This window comes from Neofelis nebulosa, chromosome 14 (assembly GCF_028018385.1).
Source record: "Neofelis nebulosa isolate mNeoNeb1 chromosome 14, mNeoNeb1.pri, whole genome shotgun sequence".
NCBI classification, from domain to species: domain Eukaryota; kingdom Metazoa; phylum Chordata; class Mammalia; order Carnivora; family Felidae; genus Neofelis; species Neofelis nebulosa.
In genome coordinates, this window is record NC_080795.1 from 80983012 (window position 1) to 80999013 (window position 16002).

Below are 16002 nucleotides of genomic sequence, written 5' to 3' on the forward strand. Positions count from 1 at the left end.
TGGCAGAGCCGAGTGAGGGGATGGCCAGTAGAGACTGAGCTCTCAGAGGAGATGACAGCTGAAAGGGACAAGATGTGAAGGGCAGCACCACAGGGGTGGCCTGGGGCAAGAGTTTCCATGCAGCAGGAGTAGCAAGTGCAAAGGCCCTGGGGTGGGATGGACCCTGACTGTTGGAGGAACAGCGTGTAGGTGTTCCATGCTGTGGCAGCTTGGTGGCGAGAGGAGGGAGCCTAGAGGAGCAAGCCCTGGCCTAGTCAGATGGCCTTGGGACCAAGGTGCCACCATGAAGGATTCTGCATGGAGAAGGGAGGGCTCTCACTCTTGCCTTCCAGGGGTCACTGTGGCTGCTGGGGTGGGTGGTCGGAGGGGCATCCTCCCCAGGACGCGGAGATAGTACCAGAGCAAGCCTCCTGGGAGGAGAGGCTGGGCTGAGGGTAGGGATGGTGCATGGACCGGCCTCAGGGGACCCTGGCGTTTCTACATCTACGTCTCTGGTGCCCTGTGTCCTGGGCCCTCTCCACATGCCACCACTGGCCTGGCCAGGAGCTCCCTAGTTAGTACTGATCCGGAAGGGGACTCCCTCACCAGTCCCCAGGGGGGCACCTTACAAATCTCCCCAGAGGCTGGCTGGTGGCCGAAAGGGCACAGGCACCTGGCCGGCGCACGTGGCACAGAGAAACGGAGGAGGGTCGGGCCTCCCTTCTACCAGGATCTCCAGCAGCCCTTACAGAGGCAGCTGCCGCTTTCTGAGCACCTCTGTGTGTGGGCCTGCCCTCGGGGCGCGAGGTCCCGGGGGGGGGGGGGGGGGGCCTGATGACCCCCCTCCAGGAGCCCACCTTCAGGGCCCCCCTGGTCTGACCCCAATGCCGCCGCTGGGTGACTGCTATCTAGGCCCCATCCTCCCATCAACCCCGCCCGCGCGTCTGGTGCTCAGCACCTATGGACAAATGGAGACGTCGAGGCATCCGGAAGTTTCGTAAAACCCTTGGCCTCCAGACCCCTTCTCGGCCCCCCCCCCCCCCCCCCCCCCCCGTGCACCTCGCCCTCTCCATCCTCACTCGGGATCCCACGGGCCGTGACCACTCCAGGCGGCCGGGCAGTCCTTGCCTCAGCGGGCGGGCCCTGCTAGGAGCCAAGATCAGACCCCGCCCCACTCCCCGGCTCGCTCCCCATGGCCACGCCCCTTCCCACCCGGGCGGGGCCTGCGGGGCGCGCGCGCGCGCGCGCGGGGCCGAGGCGTGGGGAGCACTCTCATTGGGCCGTGCCAAGCACGTGACCTGACGCCCCCGCCCGCGCGCCCGGAGCCGGGGCCGCGCCTGCGCGCGCCGGCCCCGCGTGCGCGCGCGCGCGCCCCTCCCTCCGCCCGTCGAGCCGGCGCCGGGACCGCCAGGTCAGTCTCCTCGGCGCGCGCTCGGGCGGGGGCGCGCGGCGCGGGCGCGTGGGGCCGTGGGCGCGCAGGCGGAGGGCGGCCGCCTCCTGCGCCGGGCGCGTCCTGGGGCCCCTCGGCCTGGCCTGGCGGCTGCTGCGGCGGGAACGCGGGCCTGGGCGCGGCCACGTGCAGGGGCTCCCGGGGCGCCCCCGGCCTGGCTGGAAGCGCTGACCCCGCTCCCGTCTCTGGGGGGCGGGTGACCCCTGTTCCGAGTTCATCCTCCCCCAAGTTCCGGCCCAGGATCTGGTTCTGCCCCACTCTCTGCCCAGTTTCTTCATCTGCATAGTCTGGGGGCACTTGGTCTCTAACGCTCTTGTCACCAGAAGCCCATGGGCCTCCCTGTCCTCGGGTAGGACCGGGATGGCAGCGGATGTCGCGGGAGGCTGAGCTCCGGGGCCCGATACCCGGTCTGCGGCCCCGCTCAGACCCTTACGGGGGCTGGTAGCCTGGCGGCGCCTCCCTCTCCCGGCAGCGGTCCAGCTGCAGAACCAGGTCGGCTGCCTTATCCCAGGTGCCACAGGGATTAAACAGGTGGCTCTCCACGTGGCCCCTGGGCTCTGCTGGACAGCTGGCGGTTGGGATGGGTGGCACACGCTCAGCTCCAAGCCGTCAGAGCGCTTCCGGTGTGCGGTCCGGTGACCTCTGCGGCTGGCGCCCGGCGGCTGAGGTGAGGCTGCCCATCTGGGCCGTGCTAGCAGGTCCGAGGGCGGCGTGGGGTCCAGACCAGCAGGTCACAGCCCACATGGGCACCCCGACCCTGGCGGTTAGACATGTGCTGCACCTCCTGCCCTGGCCCGCACGCTCTGTGGGTTGTGGGCGTCAGCGTGGCGTGTGGGCTCCGGGGGGGTCCCGCACCTGCGCTGCAGCAGCGTGGGGGTGCGGACCAGTCGGGGTCAACGGAGGGTGTCTGCGGTCTTGCCCAGAGGCCTCTTCAAAGCTCTGTGCTTGCCCTGCCGCTTCACTGACCTCAAACCCTCCTGTGAGGGAGGTTCTTCACCCCATTTCTCAGATGAGGAGGCTGAGGCCCAGCCAGGTGGAGTCGGGCCCACCTCACCTGCAGATCTAACCGGAGCCTTGGTTTTCCCGTCTGTGAAGTGGGTGCCGTGGGGCTCACCCTGCAGGCTGCCGTGAGGAGTAAATGGGAGAGGCCGTGAGCCCGGGGCCTAACCTGAGGCAGGCACGGGGGTCTCTCCGCTGCTCCCCAGGCCACCCCCGCTGCAGCTCTTAAGGGACGGAGGCTGCCTTGACCACGTGGCGGTCCCAGGCTGCTCCTCAAAGGCCCCTGTGCGGAGCTGGTCAGCCCTCAGTGCTCCCCACGGCGTCTGCCAAGCGCTTCCCCTGTGCCGGGCCCCCTGCTGGAATCAGAGGCGGGTGATGGGGTCGTGGGGGGGCCGGGTGGGTCGTGGGCCGCCCCCTTGCCCCAGGTGGCCAGTGTGGTGGGAGAAGGTGCGGGTGGTGATCAGGTGGAACCTCCAGACCGTCTCCTAGGCTTACTGGCTCCTCCTTGCCCTTGCTCTCCTCCAGGACATCTTCCCTGACCGCCAGGATGAGGCTGGGGCCCCAGCTAGTCACCCCTGTCTCCTCAGTGCCAGCTTAGGCCCTGGCGGGGGGGGGGGGGGGCGGCCGATGTCGTCCGCAGCGTGGGCATGGTGGACAGCAGGAAAGCCGGGTGGGCGGGCCCCTTTCTTAGACAAGCGGACGGTTTGGGAGGCGAGGGGGTCCTGGAGGTGCCACGGGTGGGGGGGCCTCAGGATGACCTCAGGGCGCCGGGCGGGGTGTGCTGGGAAATGCTCATCAAAGCGCTGCCTTGAAGCATTAGCCAGCTTGACTTCGTGCCCTTGTTGGGAAGAGGAGGACACTGTCGGCCCCGAGCTGGTGTGAGCCCACCCTGCCCCCCACTGGGGTGGGTGGGGGTCCGCACACACACAGCGTCTGTGCTAGCGGTCTTCCTGGGGGCTCACATCCAGATGGGGCCCCTGCTGCCTCGCCGGCTGGCAGACCCTAGCAAAAGAGGGGGGGCCAGTAGACAGGGCACTGGCCTCTCCAGGCAGCATTTGGCTGGAGCTGGTGGGGCTGTGGTGGCCAGGGACCGGTGGGCATGTCCCCCAAGACCTTGCCCTGCCTTTGTTACCCAGAGGCTCCAAACCTCACGGTAGGCTGTAAGCAGGTGATGCGCTGGGGTTTCTCACCTCTGGCCGGCCCTGCCCTGTGCCCTCCGTCCGGGACGGCCTCCCCACCAGGTGCCTGGCTGTCACACCTCCACCCGGCCCCCCTCGCCGTCGCCCACTCTGTTTAGTCCCTGGCACCCCTTGCCGCCCCCGGGGCCTTTCCTCAGTCAGGAAGGTCTGGCGAGGTTTCGAGTTTCTCGCCAGATACCTAATGCCTCACCCCTCAGTTTCTGCGCCTGTAAAATGGGAACAGCGAGGTGTGAGGTCAGTCACATGGGCGGACGCCACCCTGGTGCTCAGAAGGTGTGCAGAAAATGCAACTTCCCTCCTTCCAGCCTGGGCCGTCACCGTGGCACTGTGGCTCCTTGTTGGGGGCAGGGAGGGTTCCTAGCATGTGGGCGGTGGTCCTCAGTGGGGCCGGCACCTTCCGGGTCGTAAGGTGGTTTGGAATCTGGCTCCAAGCAGCCAGTCAGGCATTCCTTTCTCACTGTGCCAGCAAACTTGAGAGCCTACTGTGTGCCAGGCCCTGGTGAGCTGTGCTGGGACTGCCCTAGGGCCAGCAGTGAGTCAGGAGGAGGGAGATGCACCAAGAGCTCGCACACACGCCGGGTGCAGATCACTTCTGGTGACAAACGCGCTGGGGAGAAATGGGATAGAGTTGGGGGCTAGCAGGTGGCGGGGAGGGCGGCCCCAGGCAGGGCTGGTGTGGCTGTGCCGGGCCTCATCATACCCTTCCTCGCTTGGGACGGCGATGCGGTGTAGCCGATGGGGCTGTGGGTGCTGCCGGACGTGTGTCCAGGAGCTACTCTGCCAGGTACCGAGGGCGGGGCTTGGAACAGAGGCGGCCCTGCTCTTGGGGCCCCTGCCCTCAGTGTCGGGTGTTCAGGTGGGTTGGGGGGAGGGCCGCGGGGCCCGCTGGGGGCCCACGGCTCAGCATCTCCACCTGCTGTTTTCCTGACCAGGAAGCTGGGCCCGTGGGGGACTCTGAAGGCCAGAGGGAGTGAGCACAGATTCCTTTGTGCAGAACGTGGCTCTGTCCACGTCCCCACGGACCAGAGTGTCTTCCTCCACCGCCACTCTGGGAGGCAGGTGTAATAGCCCAGCTTATAGGTGGGGAAACCGAGGCTCAGAGAAGGCAGTTGCCGGGGCGTGCTGGGTGCCTGCTGGGTGCCAGGACCCTGTCCTGATCTACACCCGTGGCTATGGGAAGCAGTGTCCACCTGTCCTACAGCAAAAGGCCGAGGCTCAACAAGGCTCCTCGCTTTCTGAGGTCACGTGGCCTTCAGGTGGTGGTGGCTGAAGGAGGGAGGCCCCTCTGTCTGACCCTGCGTCTAGCCCGGTGACCCCAGACCCTCGGTGGGCTGGGAGGTGTTCCTGTGGGTGGGCTGGAGGGCCGGCCCAGGTCAGGGTTGGTGGGCGGTGCCCGGCCAGGCCCAGCTCCCGCCGCAGTGACCTCTCTGCTGCCTGGCTGTCCTGCCCTGGCCTGGGGCCCATCCCCGCCTCTGCCCAGGCCTCAGCCGGCCGCCCAGGAAACGGGAAGGCGAGAAGCTGAGAAGCTGAGTGCGCGTCTCGAGCCAGGCAGGTGTGATGGGTCCTCTTGGATATGGGGGCTCAGTGGGCACGGAGGCGGCTGGAGCCTCTCCTCTCTGAGGCCACCGTCCATGGGGACGGCTGGAGTTGCTGTGCAGCTTATCAGCCGTCAGCGCTGTGCCCTTACGCTCGTCCTACAGCCGTGGGTTCTCGGGCTTCCAGAGACACTGACCCCTCTGTGTCCTGGGCCTCCCGGCTGCCACCGTCACTGTGTTCCTCCCATGTGCCCAGCCCGAGCTCGGCGGTGTCCTACATGGGATGAACTCAGTGTGCAGGACCCTGGAGACTCTTGCAGGCCAGCAGGGAGGAGGGCCCTGTGTCCTGTGCTCAGGACCTGTCTGCTGGTGAGGGGCCGTGCCTGGAAGGTGGCTTCAAGGTCTTGCTCTCCTGCTGGGTGACCCTGGGGGTGGGTCATTGCCAGAGTCTCTGTTCTCCATCAGCAAATGAGGGCTGGACCAGATCAGTGAAGGGGCGGAGCAGAGCCTGCAGGGGTGTGGCTTCCCTGAGGTATGGTCCTAGAAGGGGGAACCTCAGGGGGACGGCTCCCACTGTAGGGAGTCTGGGGGGCTCGGGTGCACGGCTGGGGGCCGATGTGCTGGCTGCCAGGGCACAGACGAGGACAGGTCATTGGCTGCATGGCTTTGGGCCAACTCTTCTCCTTTGGGGTCTCGGTTTCCCCCTCTGCAGACGGGGGGGCTCTGACCTGCCGTCTCCAGCTCTTCTGTCCCCATAGCCCCCCCCCCCCCCCCCCGGGAGCTGCAGTCGCTCGTTCCCACGGCCTCCCTGGTCACAGAGACCCCGAAGCCAGGGCTGGCCCGGTCAGTGGGGGCGGGCGGACAGGCAGGCGGCCCTGCCCCGTCCGCTTCCCATGGGACTGGTGCTCCAGCCACTCTCCTGGCCCTGGGGCCCCTCTTGTGACTCAGGCTTCCTGGAAGAGGCGCGGGAGCGCACGGAGGATTCCCCGCCACCCCACCCGGGGCTCCCCCCTGCCGGCCCGCCTGTCCCGTCACCGCCCCCGTGGCTGCCCGCCGTGGGCTCCACCTGGTCTACTTTCCTCCCTCCCCCAGAGGGTGCTCCTTTCTGCTGGCGCCCCTCCCCCGTCACCTGCTGGTGTGGGCACACTGGCCCCCCCAGGCAATTCCCGGGCCCCTCACTCTCCTGCCTGGACTGGGGCCTGGGAATTGCCATGTGGGATTCAGGGGGTGCCTGGGGCTCCCCACAGTAACCTCACTGTCCCTTCCGCATGGCCCTCGGGAGCCCAGAGCCACGGTCCCGGCTCTGCCAGGTCTCTCTGGGTCACCCTGGGCCTGCCCCTGTGCTTCCTGGGCCTCAGTTTTCTTGTCTCGAGAATGGGGACGCACCATGGACCTGGCGGCAGACTGGGTGGGAGGTCAGACCAAAGACGGCAGCCTCGGTGGTGAAGCTTCGGCCGGCGGGCCAGGCTGCTGCCTCCAGCCCTGCGTCTGCTCCGTGTCACCAGGCTCTCGTCTACCCTCGCCGGGGCCCCGTGACCTCGGGAGGCGAAGCCCAGGTGGCTTGGCTTCTTTATGTGTCCTGTGGTGCTCTTAGGCCTGGGGGGGCAGAGGCCGCATCTACTGCCCCAGGGGCTCACGTTGCTGGGGGGGGGGGGGGCGACTCTCAAACGGGGCTCTCGTAGGTCGTTCCGGTTTAATCCAGATTTAGTGGTGGTTCTTAGAAAACTTCAAACAGCCCAGGCAATTATAACCGCTGTGGGCGCTGGGTGTGCTGGCTTCCGGGGAACAGGCTGCCCGCACGCATTCCGCATTTCACTGGAAATTTCCCTTACTGTCGACCGTGGATCTCTCCGGAGGCAGCCGTGGACCCCGGCCCCTGGGTCTGGACGGACCCCTGTTGATTGATCAGTACCCGCCCCATGATCTCCATCTTGGCTGCTGGGTAGTCGGATGAGCAGCACAGCTTACTGGCTTGGCCCGGCCTCTGCCTCCCCGTGCCTCTCAAGGGGCCTCCCAGGCCTGCACTGGCCCCTGCTGGGGGCTGGGGGGAGTTAGAGAGAGGTGGTGCGGAGAGGGAGAGACCAGGGGTGAGCAAGACCCCTAGGAGACGGCAATCTCTTTCCTAGAGTGTGTGGCCCTCAGACTTTGAGGAAGTCAGGGCGGCCTTCTGGAAGGAGGAGGCGCCTGGCCTGGGCTTGAGGGTTGTGGGCACCACAGTAGAGGGAGGGGCTCACGAGGCTTAGGGCCCGAGTTAACAGTGTCACTGCGGCAGCTCCTGGGTCAGCCCGCTCGGGGCGGTGGGTCGGGGAACGGGCAGGAATGGAAGGCAGGTGCGTCGTGCCCAGCGCTCCGTCGGCCGGGCTTGTGTGGTCCTCGCCGAGTGGCCTGGAGCCAGGACTGTCGGCCCCTCCTTTACAGGTGTGCGTGGGGAGGGGGGAGCAGACCCCATCGCAGCACAGCCACCAGCCCGTCCTGCCTGGCACGCCCTCCCCTCTCTGGCCTCAGTTTTCCCCGTCTCTGGAGTGAGGCTGAACGACCTGCCCCAGCCGTGGGGTTGGTGGGGGGGGAGCCTGATAAAGAAAGGGCATCTGGTGAGCAGAGAGGAGGTCCTGCTTCTGGCCTTTGGCCTGACTTGTCCGTCTGTGCCTCAGCTTCCCCCTCTGTAAATGGGGGCGGGAAGCCCTTTTGTGGGGATGTCGGGAACCGAAAGAGGGGCAGTGGGTGCGGGCAGCCTGAGCCGCGTGTAGCGGGTGCCCCGCCGATGAGTGATGCGGATCCCCCACCGGCTCTTCCGTGACCTCGGCGACTGGGACGTTCCCACGGCCGGGCAGCCACAGGAAGCCATCTGGAGGCCTTGTTTACCCTCCCCCGGCCGCCCTGGCAGGAAGTCACCGGAAGGGCTGTCCCGAGGGGCCCCCAGGCCTGTGAGGACAGCCGGTGGCCGGGGGTCCCCAGCGGGGCACAGAGGACTGACGGGGAGGAGCTGGGTGCTCCGGGGCCCCCTGTGGCGCGCGGGCTGGAGTGTGGATGGAGATGTTCATCGAGTGTGTGCATCTGTACGTCCAGCCTGGTGGCTACCCCTTCCCCGGTGTGGCTGTGGCCCCGTGAAGTCACAGCCTCAGCCCCGGGTGGCCTGCGTGATGGTCCGGGAGGGGTGGGGTCCAGGGAGCCGGAGGAGGGGCCCCTAACGCAGGGGGCAGGGGCCAGAGGGCGAGCCCTCGAGGCAGCTGAGGGTCCAGGAGGAGGTGTGTAGGGGAAGGGGGCCGGGAGACGGTGCAGGTGGAGGCTGTGGCCTCTGACGGGACTGCTGAGGGCGAGGGCGTTGGGGTGACGTAGAGAGGTAGGCGGGGCCTGGGGGCACGGATAGTGACGAGGGGTGGTCGTGGCCCCGAGACCCTCGTCCCTCCACCCCCCTCCCCTACACCACCCTCAGCTCAGCCTGCAGCAGGGTCAGGGCCTGGGCCTCTGCCCCTCGGGACGTGCCCAGCTGCCCTGGCATTTGCAGCCCCGGTGCCCACCGACCGGCCTGAGCGTGGCTGGCTGGGCCCGGAGACAGTTCCCACGGACGCTGCCAGCTGGGCTCGCCCGACCCGAGGAAGGACGCTGACCCCAGCAGGGCCTTGGCTGCTTTGTGCCTGCCCGGCCTCCCGCCTTCAGAAGGAGCCTGGTGGGCCCGGGGGTCAGACGGCCCTGCCTGGCCAGCCGTGGGGAGCCAAGGAGCACCCCCGCCTGGCTTCTTCCTGTCCTCCCTCCACTTTCTCCTCCCCTCCCTCCGAGTTCTCACTGCTTTCCCTGCCCTGTCCCCACCTCCCCCACTTTGGAAGGCTCTGTCGCAGGGTCCTTATGGGCAGAGCCCTCCCCGAGAGTGTGCTGGGGTTTTGGGGGCAGGGTGAGTGTCTCCCCCACCCTTCCCGTGCGGAAGCGAGCGTGAGAACCAGGGCTTTGGGCGGGATCCGGGACCGAGGAGCACGCTGCCGGGGGTGTGTGTCCACCAGCCAGTCCTGGGTGAGACTGGATGTTCCAGAGGCGTCCCTGGGCTGAGGACGGGCAGCCGTGGGCCTGTCCCAGGAGGGTCACCGGCTGCTGCCGAGTGCCCGCTGCGTGCCAGGCCGACTCGTCTGTAACCCGGCACACAGCTGCCCCTCAGGTGTGGGTACCCCGTTTGCAGAGCCTGGGCCGACCCCAGGTCTGAGCGGCGGTGGCCTTGCCCCCTGCCTTGTCACGAGACACCAAGACCATCAGGACAGGAAGGGAGGAAGGGTGCAGTCTGTAAAAGATGGTTGCCGCGTGCGTGAGCAGGTGTGAGGGAGGCGGTGGCTGGTTCCCTGGGCCTCCTGGAGAGGCTGAGATGGTGGGAGAAGCCTGGAGGGGCGCCGGGGGCTCTGGGCCAGGAGTCCAGAGCCTGGGGAGGCCGGCCTCGGGACAGTGGCTAGCCTCAGCTCCCCAGTCCGCTTTCTCCTGGGTGCGGCGCGCTCTGTAGATGGTGCGGGACAAGGCGGGGCCCTCCACCCGCCTCCCCTGCGGCGAGGGGGTCTGCGTGGCGGCTGGATGGAGGAGAGGAGATTCTCAGTGTGTTGGGGGGTCCGGTTGGGCAGCGGCTCCTTGGCAGCTGAGAGCCCCCTTCCTCTCTTACTGTTGCTGGGGTCGTGACTGGTGCGCTCCCCGCCACTGGGGTCATCGCCTGGTCGCTGTGGCCAACTTTACTGTCATGCCGGGGATCGAGCTCTTCTCCCCATGAGTGCCCCTGGACCCAGAGCCCGGCCATGGCATCTGCTAGGTGCTCCTAAGGGTCCATGAGCTGGTGAGTGGGCCTCCAAGGAAGGGGGTTTGGACAGATGGAACCAGGGAGGAGTCCTAGGTAGCTGGCAAAGGCCTGGAGAGACAGCAGTGGTGGTGTGGGGGCAGAGAGTGCTCCCGGCACGGGGCACAGTGAGGGCACAGGGCCGGAAGCAGGACCACGCACGGAGGCGGTGTGTCTCCAGAAGGGCAGGAAGGCAGGTGGGGCTGGAGAGTGGGGGAGGGCAGCCCAGCGGTAGGGCCTTCAGGGCGGGAGGCTTGGCTTTTTCCTTCCAAGTGGTGTGCCTGCCACTGAGGGCTTCGGCCCTGGAGGATGGGGTCAGCCTGGGTGCTGCCAGGTAGGGAGGAGGGGGTGGGGCGGGGGTACCCACGACGCCACGGTGGGGACTAGCTCTGGGCACATACTCCCCAAACTCTCAGTGACCTCAGGTGGCCCGGGCACTGCTGTCTCACCTGTCACCATCCATGGGGACTCTCCTGCCCCACATTGGGGATTCTGGGGACTTTCTGTTTCCTCACCCGGTGCTTGATTCTGTGACACACCTCGATCTGGGCTTGCAGAGACCTGCCCGTGCCCTGCAGCGATTCTGAGAACCGGGGTCCCCCGAGCCTGCCTTCCCTGGGGAGCAGTTCCCTGCGGTCTCCCCTGAAGCCTGGCTCCCCTAACCCCTGACTTTTCCTGCCTCCTGGCCTTTACTCAAGCTGTGCCTGGACACCCAGCCCTTTGCCCTTCTCAGGGGGATCTCTTGAGACAAAAGAGGGACAGCGTGTCCTTCCGTGTCCTGCAGGCCACCTGGTCCGGGTCTCCAGGGATGCCTGCACCCGCTGCTGGTGCCCGCATGTGGCCTGGACTCTGGGCAGTCACAGGTGCACGTGCAGATTTGTGTCTGACAGAGAAGGTGGCCCCTGTGGTGTCACCCCTTACAGCATCACTCGTCTTGCCCTCCTGCCCTGTTCCGGTGCTCCGTCACCACGGGCTGGGAGCACTCGGTGCCCTGGACCGTTCTCGGAACCGGCTTTGCCCCCTGCCGGCTCCCTGGCAAACGAATAAATCCTTGACCTGTGCTCACTCTACGTGTGCTGGTTGTGTTTGGAACTTCTAAAGTTGCTTTGACAACTGTCCTTTTTATTTTATTTGTTTTAAAGATTATTTATTTTTGAAGGAGAGACAGGGCGTGCAAGCAGACAGGGGAGGGGCAGAGAGAGAGAGAGAGAGAGAGAGAGAGAATCCCAAGCAGGCTCCGCGCTGTCAGCGCATGGAACCCGATTTGGGGCTCAACTTCACGAGCCGTGAGATCGTGACCCGAGCTGAAATCAAGAGTCAGAGGCTCGACTGAGTGAGCCACCCAGGCGGCCCTCTTTCCCATCCTTGAAGGCCAGCCCCGCCTGGCCTGGGACCCTGGAGGTGCACACCGCACCCCCCCCCCCCCCCCCCCCCCCCCCGCCGCTTACCTGCCCGGCTGCCGGGACCTCTGTCCCTCCCTGGCCTGCCCGGTGCCCTCAGCAGCCTGGTGCACCCGAGGAGCCCGGGAAGGGGCTGACCAGGTGCTCCCACCCCGTGTGGCGACGCCCACAGTCCCGCTCCAGTGTGGGATCTCGGAAGAAAGGATGCCTGTGGGTGTTTGTCGACCGGCCCCCGTGTCGTGTCCCGCACCGCTCCTGCTGTGCGCCGTCCCTGCGGGCGAAATGAGAACAGAACTGGAGGTGACCCGGAGGCCCGTCCGCTGAGCACAGAAAAGCAGAGCGCGGTCTCCACATGGCGTAGAGATTCTCAGCCACGAAGAGGGTGAAGTCCTGACCGATGACAGCACGCACGCCCCTAGAAAGCATCGTGCTGAGCGAACGGGGCCAGACGCCGGAGGCCACGTGGTGCCTGATGCCGCTTATGTGAAACGTGTGCCGGGGCAAATCCGCGGGCGTGCAATCCCGGGCACCGGACTGGCTGCCAGGGGCGGGCGGCAGGAGATTGGGGCCGGGCTGCGACGGGTGTGGGGCCGCCTGTTGGGACGGAAATGCCCTGGAGTCAGGCGGCCGTGGTGGCTACGCGGCACCGTGGAGATGTTAGAAAATGCCGAGTAGACAAGTAGCGAAACGGCGCGTGTCGCGTTCCGTGAATTTTATCTCGGAAAACAAATGTAACCAGCTCCCTGCCCCGCAGAGTCTGGCCTGAGCGGGTTCTCAGCTAAAGTCTGCAAAATAGGATTAGCCCGGCTCGGCCCCAGGGCGGCCAGCGTGCAGGGACTTCATTAGCGCTTGGAGGGGAGAGTGACGACGGGACGCCCGCGGGTGCTGGGCCGTGGTGGGGCTCAACGAGTTTGGGGAAGCAGGGTCGAGCCGCCCTCCTCCTGCCTGAGCACGGTGCCCGGCATCGGTGAGTCTGGCTGAGAGCGCGAAGTAGGCGGCTCGCGGACAGGTCTGTGCCGTCGTGCGGTCTCCTGCCCTCCCTCCTCCGTCTCCTACCGCTGCGGGTCCGCAAAACCCCGCGCGGCCGGGCACAGGGGGGTGGGGCTGCGGGGCCAGTCGGCCCAGCACCTCGGGCCCGTGCCCTGTACGGGGGCTCACAGAGCTGCTGAGGGGTCAGGCGAAGCCGAGTGGGCACGGGCTTTGTCACCTCGGAAGTGCGTCCCTTGCCCCCTTCTGTCCCTGTACGCTTGGCTGGGTCCAGCGAGGAGGGGGCTGCCGTGCCTGTTCACTCAGCCGCCTCTGGGCACTCCCGCCTGATGTGAAGAAGGGGCAGCCCTGGGGAAAGCGGGGGGCGGCGGTGGGGGGAGAGCCGGCAGTGCCGTGCCAAGTACGGGTCTGCCTGCTGGCCTGGTGATGCGGCCCGACCTCCTGCTGCCCCTGCTGTGCCCGCAGCGGTGCCCAGAGCTGCCTGAGGGAGCCAGGGCCTGGTGAGGACCCTGGGCCGGAAGTTGCGTTAGCCTCTCATTCGTTGCTGGGGGGCGGGGTGGGGCTTCTGGCTCCCCGTGGGGGGCTCTCGAAGCCCCGGAGAAGAGGGGTTTCCCTTGGGTCGTTCTGCTGTGACGGTTCCCCACTGCGTCCTCTGGGAGCTGGACAGTGCAGGTGACCGGGTCCTGATGCCCAGCGCCCCGGGACGTGCCTTCTCTCTGGGAAGGCAGCTCGGATGGCGTGGGTGGGGCTGCAGGGGGGGGGGGCGGGGGGCGGCAGGGGCAGCGGTGGGGGCGGCATGGCTGAGTGCCTAGTGGGTGCCTGTAGGGTGCCTCCCCTCCCGTGGCCGGCACCTCCTCGCTGCCCTCTCAGGCTGGGCATCCCGCCTCGCTGCCCTCACGGCGGCCGATGTCTGCAGCCAGGAGCCGATCCCGCCACCCTCAGGTCGCCACGCATGACCAACACGGGGACGCCGGGGCAGGAGACTAGGGGGTGGTGGCCGGTGTGGCCCGGCCCGGGCTCTGCCTCCGTCCCTGCGTGGTGGTCCCTCCACTGACAACCAGCCAGGCTAGAGATGGTCCAAGCCACATAAGATGAGCAGGAGGCAGGGAGGCCAGGCCAGGAAGCTCTCCTACTTTCACGGCTGGGAGGCTGGAGCCTGGGCCTGGGCCGAGGTGGGGTTCTATGAGGTGCCCTCGCTGCTAGTGCGTGGTGTCAGAAACGTTCCGGAAGCGTGCCACTGGCTGCGCCCCTCCAGATCACTACGTCTCTAGAGGAATACGGGCTCCGGGACATTCTGCGGGGAAGAAGCCCTCGGTGTCCCCAGAATCGCCATCTTGAACGCGGGTTCTCCTGCGGGGCTCAGAGTCCCGTCAGAGCCCGTGGGGGTGTCTGGCACAGCAGAAACATTCAAGGGATCCAGACGAGGCTGCTTGGAAGGGAGGTGTCCTTCCAGACCCCAGGAGGACAGCCGTCTGCAGCTCCAGCGAACCCATTTTACAGATGATCAGATGGAAGCACAGAGAGGTTGAGGGATGTGCTCAGGGTCACACAGCTTGCCACGGGGGAGCCAGGATGGGAACCAGGCCAGACCCCCAAGCCGTTGACCCTCTGGGAATAGTGGTCACAGCCTGAGCAAGAACGTGGGCAGAACCTCACCTGGGTCGGGCTGATGGGAGGGAGCTGTCCCCTCCCCTGGGCCCCTGGAGGCCCTGCCTGGCCTGGGTTTGAGGGGGAGCTCCACTTCAGAGTCTCACGGCCTCTCTGGGCCTCAGGTTCCCGGTGGTTGGATGGTCACTGGCACCCGCAAGGCCGTGACCTGTAGAGGGTAGACGGAGGCTCGGGTTGGAGGCCGGGCGTAGTGCTGGCATCTCTGGGGTGTGGGCTGCACCGCGTGGGGTTCCAGCCGCTGACGCGCAGGAAGCAGTGCCCCTCCTGCTGTTTCAGAGATGGGACACGGTTCTCTGTCCAGCCCGGGGCTTGGGGTGGCGGCGATGGCCTGGAAATGCCAATGGAGCCAGCTGACATGCTAATGATGCCGGACGGGCTCCTGGAGAGGGAGAGAGGGCTCAGAGAGGGAAGGTGGCAGCTCAGGGGGGACCTGGGGGTCCCTCTGCTGTGTGTCCTGGGTGCAGCGGCCCGCCCCTCTCCGGTCCTTGGGGGGCACCGGTGGGCGGGGGGGCCCGTGTCTCGCTGCCAGGCCGGCCCAGAAATAGCCGTGACCTTCCGCACCCAGCTTGGCAACGCCCGGGGCCGAGGGGCCTACGTGCGCCCGGCTGAGTCCTCACAGGGCGGTGGGGCCGGTTATTTTGGACGTGGCCTCCCGAGGCCAGGTCAGAGCTCTTTCCCGTGGCTCCCGAAGGCCCCTCTGACGCGCGTCAACCAGGGCCTTGGCCGGCAGCCCTGGCTACCTCCAAGATCTGGCGCCCCCTTCCTGCCCGCCTGACCCCCCGGCGACCCCGGGTGCTGGGTGGGGGCAGGGCGGGGATCCCAGGGATGGAGCAGGCGCTGGGTGACGAGGCTTCCTGGAGCCCTGGCCTCAGTTGGAGGGCTGGGCCTCGGTTTCCCCATCAGGGGTTGTTTTGAGGAGAAAACACATAGAAAGTGTCCACCCAGGGCTGGCTCTGAACCCTGGCTCAGCCCCCTCGTGGTTGTGTGGCTTCAGGCAAGTCACTGACTGCGTGGCCAGCGTACTTATCCATAAAACGGGGCCTCAATGCACTTATCCGTGAAACGGGGCGATGGGTGCCTCCAGGACTGCTCTGAGGATGAACGTGGGCCAGGGCCCGTGCTGAGAGCGTCGTGTGAGGCTATGACATGGCAGAGTCCCTGGGCCTTCCCCATGTTGCCCTGGCAGATACTGGGCTTATCCCTGGGATGTGCCAGGAGTGGTGATGGCCCGCGGACCTGGGTTCCAGCTGGGCCACAGTCTCCTCTTCTGTGACACGGGCCGAGTGTGATGGCTGCTTCTGGCCAGGCTGCTGTGAGCGGGGGTGAGAAACGGCCACCACGCCGTGCTGCCCCGAGGTCCGGTCACGCCGGGTCACCACTGCAGACAGTGTCCTGCCACGGGCACACGGTGCTGGATGGGCACGGGGGATCGGCTGCTCGGTGGGCAGAGCCCCTCCCCTGCGGGTGCTGGGCTGGCGTCTGATCCTGCTTCCCAGTTGGGATTGGGGTGCGCCGGGTGCAGCAGGGAGGGGCGCACCGTCTGCCTGGTGCTGGCTGCATGCTGAGGGGCCCCTCCCCCGGTCTCCTCACCACCCTCGGGGGCCCTGTCCTCGCACCGCCGGTCCTGGGCCCGAGGGGAACCCAGCGCGGCTCCTCCGTGGAGAGGGGCCGGGGCCCATGGCCCTGCTTGATTCAGGCGGGCAGCCCCGGGCCCTGCCCTCCAGGCCGTGTGACAACTCCACGGGCACCGGGGGGGATGGCACCCAGAGGGTGGGCCCCTCAGGGGGCAGTTCTTGTTCCCCTACCTTGTGAAGGTCTGTTATTTCCACTTTGTGCTGATGACTCAAAAGGCCCAGAGAGGGGAGGAGATGGGCCCAGGGGCACACAGCAGCCACAGGGAGGGATTCCTCAGTTGCCAGGGGTGTCTTAGCCTCCTACCAGCTGAGGACCCCCGGGGGACCTCCAGCTGATTCTGGCGGGTAGG

At 67.0% G+C, this 16002-nt stretch overlaps 1 protein-coding gene across 1 annotated transcript in view; it reads left to right on the top strand.

Annotated features, from left to right (window-relative positions):
* The first annotated feature begins 1291 nt into the window (after positions 1-1291).
* PTP4A3 (protein tyrosine phosphatase 4A3) overlaps positions 1292-16002 on the top strand; it is a 34515-nt gene continuing 19804 nt past the window's right edge. The window contains exon 1 of the mRNA XM_058699235.1: positions 1292-1390. The gene's annotated coding sequence lies outside the window, so the exon portion shown is untranslated. The remainder of the gene's footprint in view (positions 1391-16002) is intronic.